We start from the raw sequence: 14,826 nt of genomic DNA, 5'->3' as shown, positions 1-14,826 counted from the left end.
CAACCCTGTCCGCAAAAGGATCTCCATTTCAAGGAACACTGACTTGAAAATGTACTGCAATAAAACACTTTGAAATGTGGTAAAATTATTAAAAACAATTAACCATCTGAAATAACTTGCCTTAACAGATTATACGTACATATGCGAGGGGCGTTCAAGTCAAACTGGGGCTTTCGATTTTTCACAATTGCGGTACACGTATAAAAATACTTTTATTTCTCAATACGTTCCGAGCTTTACACTAATGCATTTATCCCAGAATTTGACTAGTGCTTTGTTACCAGTAGAGTATAAAGATTCTCACCTGCAGGAAAGAACGTCTTTGGTGATCAAACCAGGTCCTTTCTTTTCTTGGCAGCAATACGCGCATATTTGAGAACTGACAGTAGTAAAAACTGTTGAAGTTTACACACCAGATAATTCATATGAATTATGCCATTTTTGTCTCCAAAAGTACTGGCCATAACCAGTATTTTTTCCAGGGAGGTGCAAGCAAGGTAATTTTTCGCCGAGGGGGAGGCAAAGGAGACATATTTTTTCCCATAATAGTGATTACCCCTCAAAAAACACTGCTTCAGTCTGAAGTTACCATGTTCCTTCAACACCATTATAATAAACATAAATTACTGTGACTGAAATGAAATTGTGTGTGAAATATATACTTTTTAGGTGGACATTAATTTTCCAGGGGGACGTGTCCCCCCTTGCCCCCCCCCCCTTCCGGACGTCCATGGCCATGACTTTGCTTGCTTGCTGACGCGATTGCTTGAAATCTTTTGGAGGTGGTGAGTCCACATGCTTCCACTGTTCGATTTATTCCACGCTTCTACGTACTTACACACTTGTCTGCCAACTTGTTTAACAAATTGTCGCGTTGTCTAGGTATAGATAGCAAATTACAGAATGATACTGAAACCTTGACGATATATATTTTTCTGATGTTGCCATTGCATTATTAGCATTTGATTTGTTCACTCAGAAGTTTTCCATGATACCATTTTTGGAAAAGACACATATTCTTTGTTCATCGCGAATTTGAATCAGTTTTAATAATTAATTTTTTTGTTTATTTTTCTTCACTTTTCTGCCACTTTTGGCTAATCGCGAAGATGAGGATGAGTGATGATGTGACTAAATTTTTGAAGTGACACTCACAAAGAACACGCATGCCCGGCCAGGATTTGAATACGGGATCCCTGGCAGATCTATTGTTTTGAAAATCACAGAATAATTTTCAGCAAGTCTTATATTTTACTGTGATTTTCGTTCATCAATGGTTGAGTGTGAAGCACAAATGTAGTCTTAAAAGGGGGTTATACGACTCTTTCTGGCAGTCGGTGCCATACCTTTCACGGATCTATGGTCTTTTTCTTTTTGCAGGAAAGCTGCGCCAAATGAAGATATTAATACCCCTATCAGACGTCAGTCCCCAGGCACACTACTGTTACAGCGCCTACCACAATATACTCAACATCAACCAAAAACGATAAATAGTTGCCCAGTAACTTCCAAGTATGAAAATAAAACACTTAGGAAAATATTTGGACCTAAAAGGGATGAGGAGACAGGTGAGTGGAGAAGGTTACATAATTTAGAACTACATAATTTGTATTCATGTCCAGATATTATTAGAATAATTAAATCAAGAAGACTTAGGTGGGCAGGCCATGTGGCACGAATGGTAGAGGAAAGAAGAGTTTACAGCATTCTTGTTGGGAAACCTGATGGTAAGAGACCTGTAGGAAGGCCAAAATCGAAGATGGAGGGATAACGTTGAGATGGACCTAAAGCAAATCGGTAAGGATGGAAAAGATTGGATTGGTCTTGTTCGGGGTAGGGACAGATGGAAGGCTTTTGTTGCTGCAGCCAAAAACTCTCGGGTTTAAGAAGGTGAGTGGGTGAGCTTCTTAATCGAGGCGAAGCAAAGTTTAAATTGGGATTCGATGCAATGCAAAGCGATATCATCGTCTTGCTGAATCGGAGTGCCATGAGTCTTTCTAACACGATCCAAGCTTTTCAAATACGCGAGTTCTCGATACATGACATTACATGAAGCGACTGCTCACCCTGCCTCTTGAAATCTCCTCTGCTGCATTGCGGTCATATCCCTTGCTCCCTGCTAAAACGTCACAGGGTAAAAGTAAGTTATCTGTATCCATGTGAGAATACATCCCTGATAATGGAGGTCTGGGTGAACACAGGCCCAAGGTTTCGCCCAAAAAAAAAGTTTCGTGTGAGGGACAAACAGATCAAAGTACTCAGAGAAGATCAAAGTTCTGCATGATAATTTGGCGCGTTAATTTCTACGCACTAACTAAATAACAACGAGCATCGAAGGTTGCAAAATAAGTAACCAAGGAAGAAAGCTGGTGTTATTTTTATTAATTATACTACCACAGTTTTGAGTATGGGCTAATAAAATCACCAATGGAATGTGTATCGCACAGGAGGCTTGTTAAAGGTTCAGGAATTTTAAATAAATTCAATTCCGCTCCAGAGAAAATCAGCGAGCGTAAATGGGTTCTGGACCGAAAAGATCATTTTTTTTTTCGGATAAATTTAAATTCACTCCCGGAACCTTTTTTTTCCGGATCAATTTAAATACGGTCCAGGAACTTTTTTTCAATGAAACAATATGCAACACGGACCTAATTTGAATTGTGCGAGAAATCAGGTTCAGATCCTGCAGCGTAACTCAATGTATGTAACTCTCTTCACGTCGGAAGATCACTGTACTGAGATCAATCGCCTGGTATAGAAGCAATAGACTGGTAAGTTGTACTTCTCTCGCGTTTTATTAACTAATTTATGTTTTCTGTGAAGGTCAGATAAGGATGACGAAGTACCATCTCGATACAGCATTCCTTCCCTGCCCTGTCTGTTTCTAGTGCTACAAAATTTGGAGTGTATATTTTGTTGTTCATATTCTACCTGGTAACATATACCAATGAAATCTTGTCGTTCAGCTTCTTTACATAAGACAACATTGCAAGTACATGTGAGCAGTGGCGGAGTAATCACGTTCTCTAGTGAAAGGCAAGAGTAGATGACCCCCACTTTTTTTTAAAAAAAAAAAAAAAAAAATTCTCCCCTGCTAGCTTCGTTAAAGCTTTATTATTAGTTTCAGACATCATGTTTGGGCTGGCCGATGGCTTGACTTTAAACATCAAAAAGAAGTATCGTCACTTATTCTAATGTTCACATGTAATTTATTTTTGCTTCGGGAGGAGTGAACTTTAGTTTCAGAGGTCGAGGAGGCATGATCTCCTTTTGAACATCTCGGAAGAGGGACAAAGGCCCAATTTGCCTTCCATCTTAGCATCTCTTGATATAGTTCACTCAAATCTGAAACATCTGATTAGTGAAGACTTGTGAAGTTGAGAGGGGTGAAAAAACTACCTCCTGTTGCAACATATTTTATCACATCCAGCTTTGTTTTTCACATCTAAAATATTGTTAATATTCTGTATTATTTCTGTTGATAAATTAGGGAAAGAGTATAAATACGTGCATTATGATTAGGGAAAGGATTTTAAGGTGCAAAATTATGGTCGGGAAAGGGAAAAAAAGGTTCTGAGGATGTTTTCAGAAAGGTGCTGATAAAATGCCTTTATTCAATTCTCTCTTCATCATCATTGTTCTTAACTGGTAGTGTGTGGTGTAAGTATCGTCCCGTAGGACTCGGCTTTTCATTGGAACGTGGTGCTGGGTAGGAGAGGTAATCTATTCTGTTTGTTTAGTTGGGATGATGGATAATAAACCTTTTCCTTTTGGAGAAAGGCCTCATCTCCAGGAAGCTATCAACTCGCTGCATTTGTTTAGTTGGGATGATTTTTCTGCACCTTCTGTATATAATTCGCGCGGACCGCAGAGAGAACTGTAGTTCTGTCGAATAGATTTTGTTGAAGTTTGTGTTTTCTCTCGCGGGTTTTGATACATTATCTTGGGAACTATTGGGGCTGCAATGATTATATTATACCCTTTTATAGCTCTTGTTCTGCTCTACAAAATGAGACTGTAGGATTTTATGTAGGTGCTCAAGAAGAGTGAAAATCATTTATTTTTCTGTCCAACTTTTTAACAAAACATGAAAGAAAAGGAAGGAAAAGGGTGCTGAAGCATCAAAGAGGGGGTAAAAAGGGGATAAATGCGCTAATCTCACGAAAAGGTGCAACAAAGGGTGTTCATTTTACTTGATTTCATGTCCTAAATACATATCTCAAACCAGGGTTGGCATTTTTTTTTCGGAAAAAAACAGTTCCAAACTTACGATTAGGGCCCGGGAGTTTATGTTATAACATATTTTTTATTTGGCATCAGATCGAGTACTGGGGTGAGATCTTTACATATCTGATGATTTGATTTGATTTGATTTGATTTAGTTTATTTTACTTCGCGTTTTGTGCCTCTTGGCTAATTTGCGAAGATGGGGATGAGTGATGAAATGATGAAATTGATGAATGGACATTCACAAACAACCAAGCCCGACCGGGATTCGAACCCGGGACCCTTGGCGTCGCAGCGCGATGTGCTAACCACTCGGCAACAGGGTCGGGCTACATATCTGATGAAAATCAGTCGAAATAGACAAACTTGATAAAGCATATTTTGACATTTTACCAATTTCGTGTTTTTACAACATATTTCTTCAATTTTCTCGTAATAAGACATATTTCTGTATAATTTCGTAATTGTCTTGCATATAATCGGTTATTTTATATTTTTTTATTTTTATTTTATAATTCGTACCTTTAGCACAACGGATAGTTCATATTATCGATGGCAGGATAAGGAAATTACGAACGAAGAAATTAAAGCAGATGTCACCTTCTTACCAACTAGTACGGAACAAAAATACCCCCTTTTTTATAGCGAGCTGCCAATTATGCTTTACTTTCCACAAAGGTGTAAATCTGACATAATAGCAAATAACAGTTTGAATAAATGCAGTGAACATCACAATATATTGTCAGTATTTTCCCACTACATTATATGGTTAAAGGGATTCTGACTTCATTTAATACCCCACCCCCAACGTAGTCGGTCTTCCCTGGAAGATACTGACATCCCGTATAATGAGACATTCGAAAGTACTGTTGTGCATAATTTTTGGCTTTACTGGGGATACTTCTGAATTTTTCTGACATATTTTTAATTTTTCATGACATTTTTTTCCATTTTTATAACATAATTACATACATATTTTAAAGTTTTATAGGACATAAAAGTTCCGGGCCCTACTTATGATAGTGAAATGTATTTGGGAATGATGCGTACTGTAGAAAAAGGTTCTCAAAATCTCCGGAGTTTGATAGTGAATAATGTCTTCTTTATTTTATCATTACCATGACACGTTCTGGACGTCGATGAATTCTTGAGTGCATATCTTTCATAATTTGCGCTTGTAGTATTAAAACTTTACAGGAATCCAGCTTCGTTAAGCACCTGTGTATAATTTTGACTTCAAATCAGAGTTTTGTCACATTATTTTTCCTTTCTCAAAACGATAGTTAATCTTATTTAGCTAGCAGTACCATTCGCAATATTTGTATATATTTTTTTTCAGTTTTCTTTAATAGCACAACACATTTCATGAAAACCACTATTTTTATCTAAACGACCAAGTTTATGGCTGTTGCGGTCTTCCCACAATTTTTGACGAAAAGAACTAAGATGTTTTAGGGCGAAGGCAATTTCTTTCTCTACAGCCTATCCCCCCCCTTCCGCCCATGAAAATGTATGATCAGCATGAAAACTTTATTGACACAGTTATACGTAGTACATGCGGAAGAATAGATTTATTTATCCTCTCCTCATCTTAGCCGTTTAGTTAAAAGTAAGAAAAAACGACATGAAATAAATCAACAGAGCATTGAATGGTGGGAAAACTTACTTATCGCGGTTTGTCAGAAATGCATATCTAATAAATAGCTATATAAATGATAATACAATGCAATGAATGTAAATAATAAATATACAAATACATTTGTTTATTGATTTGCTTTACTTTACTTCGCTTTTGTGCCATTTTTGGCTAATTTGCGAAGATGGGGATGAGTGATGATATAATGAAATTGAAGAATGGGCACTCACAAACATCCAGGATTCGAACGCGGGACTCCTGCCGTCGTAGCGCGATGTGCGAACCACTCCGCCACGGGGGCCGGCATACATATATTTGCGTGTGTGTGTGTGTGTATTTTAGAGTGCGGAGGGGGATTGTAAAAAAATCGGTCCCCTCCCCACTCCGGAATAACTTCCGACGTCCCCTGACCACTTCCACCCGAAAAAGGAAACGAAATGGAAAAGAGAAGAGAAATAAATGCCAGATCACGTTTGTCACCTCAAATTCAGTGACGTGCGGTGATGTCGACACTTGGGGTAGCAATCAGTGGCGTGCCCAAGGGAGGTTGGTGTTGGTCATAACCCCCTTCCCCCTTTAGGGACCAGTATCCCTAAAAAAGAACGTCCATGATAGGAAAAGATTGCAAAATAAGGATGGACTACTAAATGAAAGTACACGTAACTCCCAACCCCTTTCGAAGATCAAAAACAAGTTGATTTGACTACTAAGCCAGAGATCCCGGGTTCGAAACCCGACCTGGGCATGGGTGTTGTTTCTATTTGTTCCTTCATCAATTTTATCGTATCATCTTCACTATTAGCCAAAAGTGTCGGAAAAGCGAAGTAAAACAAACCAAATCAAACAATCAATCAATAATTTGATTTGATTTTTGTAACTTAGCGTCGCTGACACGTTTGGTTAATCGTGAAAATGATACGATACAATTAATGAAGAGACAAACACAAATAACAGTCATGCCGAGGTGGTTTCGAACCCGGAACTCCTGCTGTCATAGCGTGTACTGATAACCACTCCCCCATGGTTGATTGATTTTGTGTTTAAGTCCACTTTATGCACACAAAGGCTAATCGGGACTGGACCTAGATTTTAAAGTGAGATCCGAAGCACTATGTGCCTCCACCGGGTACCGATCCGGGGCCACTTGCACTCCTCCACTGAGGTCGTCCGACAACAAAGATGAGTGGATACGTGAGTACCGGTAAAACAAACTGCATTTTTCCTCAGTGGTAAATTTCAATTGGAGTTTTGAAACACCATATTTGTATATGATTATCGTCTTTTTTAAAAAAAAAAAATGCACTGCTTGATTTCCCTAATTTCTCCATCTCACGATATCGTTACTGAAGGATCCGGGCTCGAGTCCTGACCTCTGCATGAGTAACCACTCTTCACCCGTTTAATTTAATCAACGTTCATCGCCATGGCAGAAGTTAGGCAAAGTTATGGAAGAGCAACGTTTAAAAAAAAATCCTCCCAGTGCATCTACAGGGCACTGTGAAATCAGGAGTCCAGAGTTCTCTGTTTATGATTGTCCCTCGTGACTTCCTTAAGGTCAAGAAGTGTTGCATATGAACTGTGGCTTCAAGACAATAAATATTGTGATTTGAAAATAATTAGAGACGTGAGATTGATTGATCTATCTCTGCTAGACTAGCTACTCTTCAGTGCACGTCACTGCTCAAATTTGTGCGCGCCCCTCCCTAGGCCTAAATCTGGCCCTGCAGCTAAACACTTTTTTTTTTCCACAAGCGTTGCCATCAAGCACGAAGTTGAAAACTCAACGATGAAGGAGGGGGTTGGGTTTCCTTGATCTACGTTCATGATAGGTGGTAATCTGTAGTCGCACTGCATGCAACCTATCACGTGACGTCGTTCGCCGCGGGCCGCGGCAACCAGTGTTGCCAGGTCTACTGATTTCGCAAGAGATTTCCTGATTTTCAGCACGATCTACTGATCTCCTGACAAGTTTCAGGAAAATGTGGAAATCTCCTGATTTTTTGCTTCCTCAAATATTTATAATGAACGACTATTTAAAAAATCGAAAGTTGATTTAAACTTTACATATTCAGCTAGTGGAATGCAAAGACCTACGAATATTCCGGGGAGAGAGAGAGAGAGAGAGAGAGATTAAGATTTGGGAGAGGAGGGTCGTAACAGGCTTGATGACACTGGGAAAGACACGCGGCTTTTTGAGCCCTTTGTGCATTGGGAACTCCAAGACGGGTGTCTTTTCTTTTCCCATCTCGTGCGGTTTTGGTCAAAGGAGAGGCAACTGGAAACTGGATACAATACCAATGTTGCCACCCACACCTACGAGACACTGGTTCAGGTTTATAACTCTGATAAAAAATAAAATAAAAAAGGTATTCCACATTACGAATGCAGGCAAAGGTTATGGTTACGCAAGGTGTTGATTGATTGATTTGTTTTTATTTTACTTCGCATTTCTGCCACTTTTGGCTAATCGCGAAGACGAGGATGCAGTAGCGTACGCAGGATTTCATCAAGGGGGGTGTTATTTCTAAAACTTTTTTCCAAATTCACATTACTATTGTTTTATTATACTTTAATTAAATAATAATAATCACAATTAATTAATAATACTTATAATTAATTAATTAGCTAAATTAATACTAATAATACTACTAATACCACTACTACTACAATTAAGTAGTAGAGATCTACATAAATATAGTATTTATGAAAACAATAGAACGAAATTACTTTCTGGTCATTCGATTTTTATCAAATCCTGGGAGCATGTTTTTGTTTCTTTGTTACGAAATATTTGTCTGGTCAACGAGGTGACACATTTCAAGGGTGAAGAAGATCCATAAAAACAAGAAAATATATTAAAATAAATTGAAATAATCAAAGTATGGGACTCATCGAAGTAGCTGCGGTGATCTGGTCGGTAGAGCGTCTGACAATTTATATCACGCGGGAGATCCGGATTCGATTCCCGAAATTGGTTGGAATTTTTCCGGCTTCTTCCCCGCATAAATGTGCCCGATAATTCACATCTGGATTATCTCGCTGTTCTTACCAACAAAACATTTTACAATAGTTAAGCTTATTATCGTTTGAATAATTGTCTAGTCAACAAGGTGAGACATTTTAAAGAGAGACATTCAAACGTGCTGAGGTAAACAGTACAATGGGAAGGCGATCTGGTGACTGTATTCTTGTCCGCCTAGCCTTTGTCTATACATTAGACTCTTACAACGTACCATTAACTTTATTTAGTTAATTCTCATTATTCACACAAAACAAAATACATGTGCGCTGAACACTGGCGTACATAGAGGGATGGCCGATGGTGTTCCAGCCCCTACCAAAATTTTGAGAAAATCAGAATTTTCAAATAAAAATCCGTTAAGAACTTTAAAAAATCAAAATGTGTAAATGCGAAACCTCTTTTAAAGTGAATCCCGATTACCATTTTTGTCTTTGAATACAATTTTAATAGACTGAAAAGCTCCAAAAATACGAAATATTTTATTATGCATCCTGCCCTCCAAAACGAAGCCATGTGCTATCCACATTTACTATTCCAGCCCCTCCCGAAAAAAAAATCCTGCGTACGCCACTGAGATAAAAAAACAACTTTTTTCTCTTTTAAATCATAGTTACCCTAACCTAACCTCATAAACTCGTGTTTATTTTCAAGTCATCACTCTGAAAGACGCATGTGTTTGGAATGCTCTGCTTTTCTCCATGCTGCATGGAAATAAAACTTCAAATGATTATTATTGTTGTTAGTAGAAGTAGTAATAGTAATATTATTGTCCCAGATCTTTGACTGTAAAAAATTGGCCATTTAATTATTTTTCCACAGCATTTTTCATAATATTTCACAAGCTCAAGGGTAGGGGTTTAAACCCCGTAACCCCCCCCCCTTGCGTACGCCACTGCGAGGATGAGTGATGATATGATGAAATTGATGAAAGGACAACCATGCCCAGACCGAGATTCTAACCCCAGAACCCCTGGTGTCATAGCGCTCTGCTAAGCACTCAGCCACGGAGGCCTGTTAGAAAACTGTTGTTGCAGGCTTATACGTCGCAGTTTTATTCCTCTTAACTTAGAAATAATAGTTCATGTTTTTATAATGTTCTTTTTCTTTTAGCAATTTCTGAGCGTAACTGCTTCTACAATTGGTCTTATCTCCCTTTATACACAATCAATACTTTGCCGGTAGAAATTCAATTTCCCGATATTATACCAGGTAATCGACGAATGCAAAAAGCTGATTTAATTAACATTTACTTTCTCTGGAGCGACTGAGGAAAGAATGAAGAAAAACCTGCAACCTGATACTGGGCCCCAGGTTCGAATCTCTGACTGAGCATGGGTGCTCTTTGTGAGTGTCCTTTCGCCAATTTCACATCTTCACGATTAGCCAAAAGTTGCAGATGCGAAGTAAATTAAACCAAATCAATCAATCTATCTGTCTAATACGGCTTCATTGCCTTCCGTTATCAAAAAGGAAAAATCTTGGTTCAAGGATATTTCGGGGGTCCAGGCATGATAGCCCTTCTCCATTACCATTAATGGAATGTGTTGTTAAAAAAAAGTGTGGACTTTCTTTCCTCCCGTAAACTTTGGCTAGTTTTAAATAAAAGCAAGCTAAGGTGTTATCAGGTAGAGTATCCCCGAATGCGTAGTGGCTGAAGCTCCAGTTTCATTTTTACACAAAAATCACGAAATGTTTCCATCAACTTTAAACGCTAAATACATAAATCCACGCAGTCACAAGTATTTATTCTAGAATATTTCTGAGATAACAGAAAATGTAGGTCGGATTTTTCCCAGTAATATTACTGCTTTTTGCAATGTGTAGGAGCAGTGCCGTCGAGTAGGGGGCCAATGAGAGCAGTCCTTGCACCCCCCCCCCCCCCAGTTTTGGCACCCGATCGTCGCCACTGGTAGGAGGAAACTGTACCTTTACCTTAGGTGAATTAAGGGGGTGGGGTTATCGTACTCCTTGAAGTGCAAATCATAACAATTTTTTTATTAACATTAAAATTAATAATTAATGTTCAATAAAGATAGTGGAAAGCTTTTCCCACTCTACGCCACCCCCCCCAAGAACGTTGTTAATCCGCTATTATTAGTTCTTCTGATTTTTTAATAGATCTCCTGTTTTTTCAGGGGACGATCTCCCGATTTTAAAAAATCTGACCTGGCAACGCTGGCGACAACAGCTGGTCTGATTGTCAACTGCTGTTTGAAACACGTGCGGGAATAAAATCGGACAAATATACTAAAGGAGGCAACCCAAGAATGAAATCTAGAGCTGTAAGTACCCAGTAGTTGCTTTTTATGGAATTTTGTTTGCTTATTTTTCTGTCTTACATATAACCAGTTTCTAATAACTGAGGGTTGTTTTGACAGATCACTTTTCAATCTCATGTCGCCGTTTTGTAAGTCTTTTGGTTGCTTTGTAATTACAAGATAGGATAAGGGAAGTATAATTTCTCCACTACGCAATTATCGAATTGAAACCAATCCTATACTTTTTCGATTCCTTAATGTTGTGTAATTGGCCTATGGCAAATGCATTCCGAAGTTGGTTGTTTCGACTGGCATCGAAATTACGCGTAATTTATAATTTTACATTCAAATGCCTGCAATCCTGATTATGTTGTGCTGTGCAATAGTTCGCTAAATTTTCTTTGGTACTAGTTTACTATCCTTCGGACAGATTTCTTCAATGATAGAAAATACCTTCACGAACTTTGAAAATGCCACAGAAACTCATTTCCGTAATTAGTTTCTGTAAACTTTTCGTATCCCTAAAACGTATTTCTTCAATTTTACAGGAGAAAGTACTTACCGAAATGGCTTTATTTATACTTTAGGAAGGTCTTGGAAGTTTGTTTTCACCTCGTTGAAATTTTTTTGCCGGTAAATCATGTAATTTTCGACATTAATGTCACTCCGATGCACGAAAGCTGTTCCCTTGATGTCCGTCTACTAAGTGAACCCAAGGTACCTTTATAAGGTATGCCATTCCCGAGGTTCCGAGATTTATTCCCATGATTCTGTGCGCGCTATGACGTCATTAAGCGGACAGAATGGAACTTACTTCGTTATCGTATACGGAAGCTTGAGATAAATGGGTCTATTATTTACTTATACACACTTTTTCTTGAATGCCGGTAGAATGAGAACAAATCATCCTGTTTGTGCTCTTGCCACGTGCAATAATAATAGAAGAAAATCGCCTGGAATAAAGTCATCATCGCTTCCCAAAAAACAAGTTGCTGTAGCAGGATTGATTCAATTTGTTCCTCCAAATTTCGGACTTACTCAGTGGTGTAACCACAGGGGAGGGCAGGGGCATTGTCCCCCAACCTTCGACGGAAGTCAATTCTAGGGGGGGGAACATTGATGGCCAAAGGCACCTGCAGGGGGCACAGAGGAGAAATTGCCCCCTTCTATTTCAAATTTTATACAAATAAAAATACATTTCGTAAAATTTTCTTGCTCGCTTCGCTTGCAGTGCCAGCTTTTCTGAGTCTCGTCAAGTTCAGAGACGTAGCTAGGGGGCGTCGGGAGTCGGCCATGGGCGCCAAATAATCTAATTTTAAAAAAAATGTGAAAGAGAGAATGCCTTAGCGCCATGTGATATTATTTGTCCCTTATTAAATCAATATTGTTTTAAATTGCAAAAATTGGATCAAAAAATTTTCTTTCTCGCTTCGCTCGTAATATAATTGTTTTTTGTAATGTGATGTATGTAAATAATATGTTTTGTATATAATATATGTAATGAAAAAACTTTGAATACGTACATAATTTAGTGTTAGAATCTTGCATATGTATTTTCTTATTTTATGTCGCTCCATGTTGCATATGTGTAAAACATATGAAAGTTATACATGTTATATGTACAAACAAATATCTTCGGCATGCATTTATCATTCATTTTCTGCCATTCAAAAATACAGTTTGTGTGCTTGTTTTCAATTATTAGCTAATGTAAAATTCCTGGTGTTGAAAAAATATTTCAAATCGTTTGTTCCAAATAAATGCTTTAGCACAGACATCTACCTCCCTTTTGCGTAATTTATGAGGATAATAACGTATTTGATACTACTACTACTACTACCGCTAGTAATAATAATGCCATTATTAATGTCATTATTATTACTATTATTATTATTGGTACGTTTATCCTGGTACTTTCTCCCTCCAGATAAAAATTCGTGGTTGCGCCTCTGGCCTTACTTCCACACTCGCCTTCCGTATCATCACGTATGCAACTTTCAAAAACCTTTACACAATCGAAACTCAGTTTCTAAGTATTGCTTCATTGAATATTGAGTGCAAGATAAGATTTATTAGCTTTGAAGTTGAAACATCGTCCGCGAAAATAATACTTTGAACATCTCGTAGGTAGCGAACACTAATTAACAATTGCACTGTTACTTTACTTTATGTGCGTTTGTTGAGAAATTGTGCTGAAAATATAATGTACGACTTACAGGACAGGCGTTTCTCCCCTGCACATCCTTTCAATCTTCTCGTCAATCAATGAGAGGAGCTGTCATGTAAATAATGACCAAAGAAGCTATTCAATCAGGCCCGTAGCCAGGAATTCTTTGTAGGGGGGGGGGGGGGAGCGAAGTCAATCCTAGAGGGGGCAAATTTTTAACATATTGTGTCGCATTGGCACATATTATGGTAGGGTACACAGAGGTACTTGCCCCCCTCCCCCAAAAGCTATAAGTAACAGAAAAGGGATGGTATCTTGAAACTGCAACGAACCAAAAAAAAAAAACTTCGAGCAACATCAAATAGCAATATTTCGATGATGACCTTTCCAGGTTGCCAAAGAATATAAAGTTTAACATAAATAGGCTAATAGGGACTGTACCTACTTGATATCGTAATTGATTGATTTGGTGTTTTAAGTCCACTTTGTGCACACTAAGGCTAATTGGGACTGGACCTACAGTCTAAAGTGGGATCCTAACCACTATGTCCCTCCACCGGGTATCGAACCCGGGACCCCTTGACTACAAGGCGACGGCGCTACCACTAGACCATCGTGGAGGCCATATTTGTGTTGCTTGACAAGACTTATTTTCTAATTGCGCACTCTATTATTAGTAAAACACATTTTATGTGTGTGTTGGATATGGTATGAGATTTAATTAGGAAAAGCGATGGATAATGTAATATTTATACAAAGTAAATTAACGCATTATGTTCTTACAACAAATGTAACTATTACAGAATAGGAAGCCAGTGACGAAATTAGCCGTAAGTTTTTTTTTTAATTCCTCGCAGTAGTAAATATTGTTACAAATAAAATCGAGAAATTTAGATCCTCAACTTAGGTGGATAAGAGACCAAATTATAATTCTCAGCTTGCATTTACCTCCGATTATTAGAAGTATCATTCGACCGAAAAGCAATCTCTGACTGTTGGCTGATAAATGCGACGTGCCTAAAATACAGGAAAACGTAACAGCATAATCGTTCCATTATTTTTGTTTTGTATTTGTATTGCTTTTGTTTTATTTCAAGTATAATTTACCCCTTGGCTAATCGCAAAGATGAAAATGAATGGTGAGTAGATGAAATGGATGATCACAAATCCATGTGGATCACAAACAGTACAGAGTACTACACAGATTGTTGGCCCACATGCCAGAACCTAGTAAGCCCGCAAGATTGAAGTTCCTAGGATATATTACCTGGAAGAAATATTGCTATTTGAATGTTTCCCGAAAATACACCATTTATACAATAGCCATTATCTAATTCATTCGCCGGCTCGGTAGCCGAGGGCGTTAAGTGGTCGACTTTCGATTTCGCCTCCGAAGTTCCCGGTTCAAGTCCCAGCATGGGCATAGGTTTTCTCTGCGAGTCAGGCACGTATCCAGGAATTCCTTTCGTGGTGGGCTAAACACCATATTTTTAAGGGGTATATATAGAACCTCACA

Source organism: Lepisma saccharinum, chromosome 17 (assembly GCF_977018435.1).
Source record: "Lepisma saccharinum chromosome 17, izLepSacc3.1, whole genome shotgun sequence".
NCBI lineage: Eukaryota > Metazoa > Arthropoda > Insecta > Zygentoma > Lepismatidae > Lepisma > Lepisma saccharinum.
Note: the sequence above shows the minus strand (reverse complement) of the source record.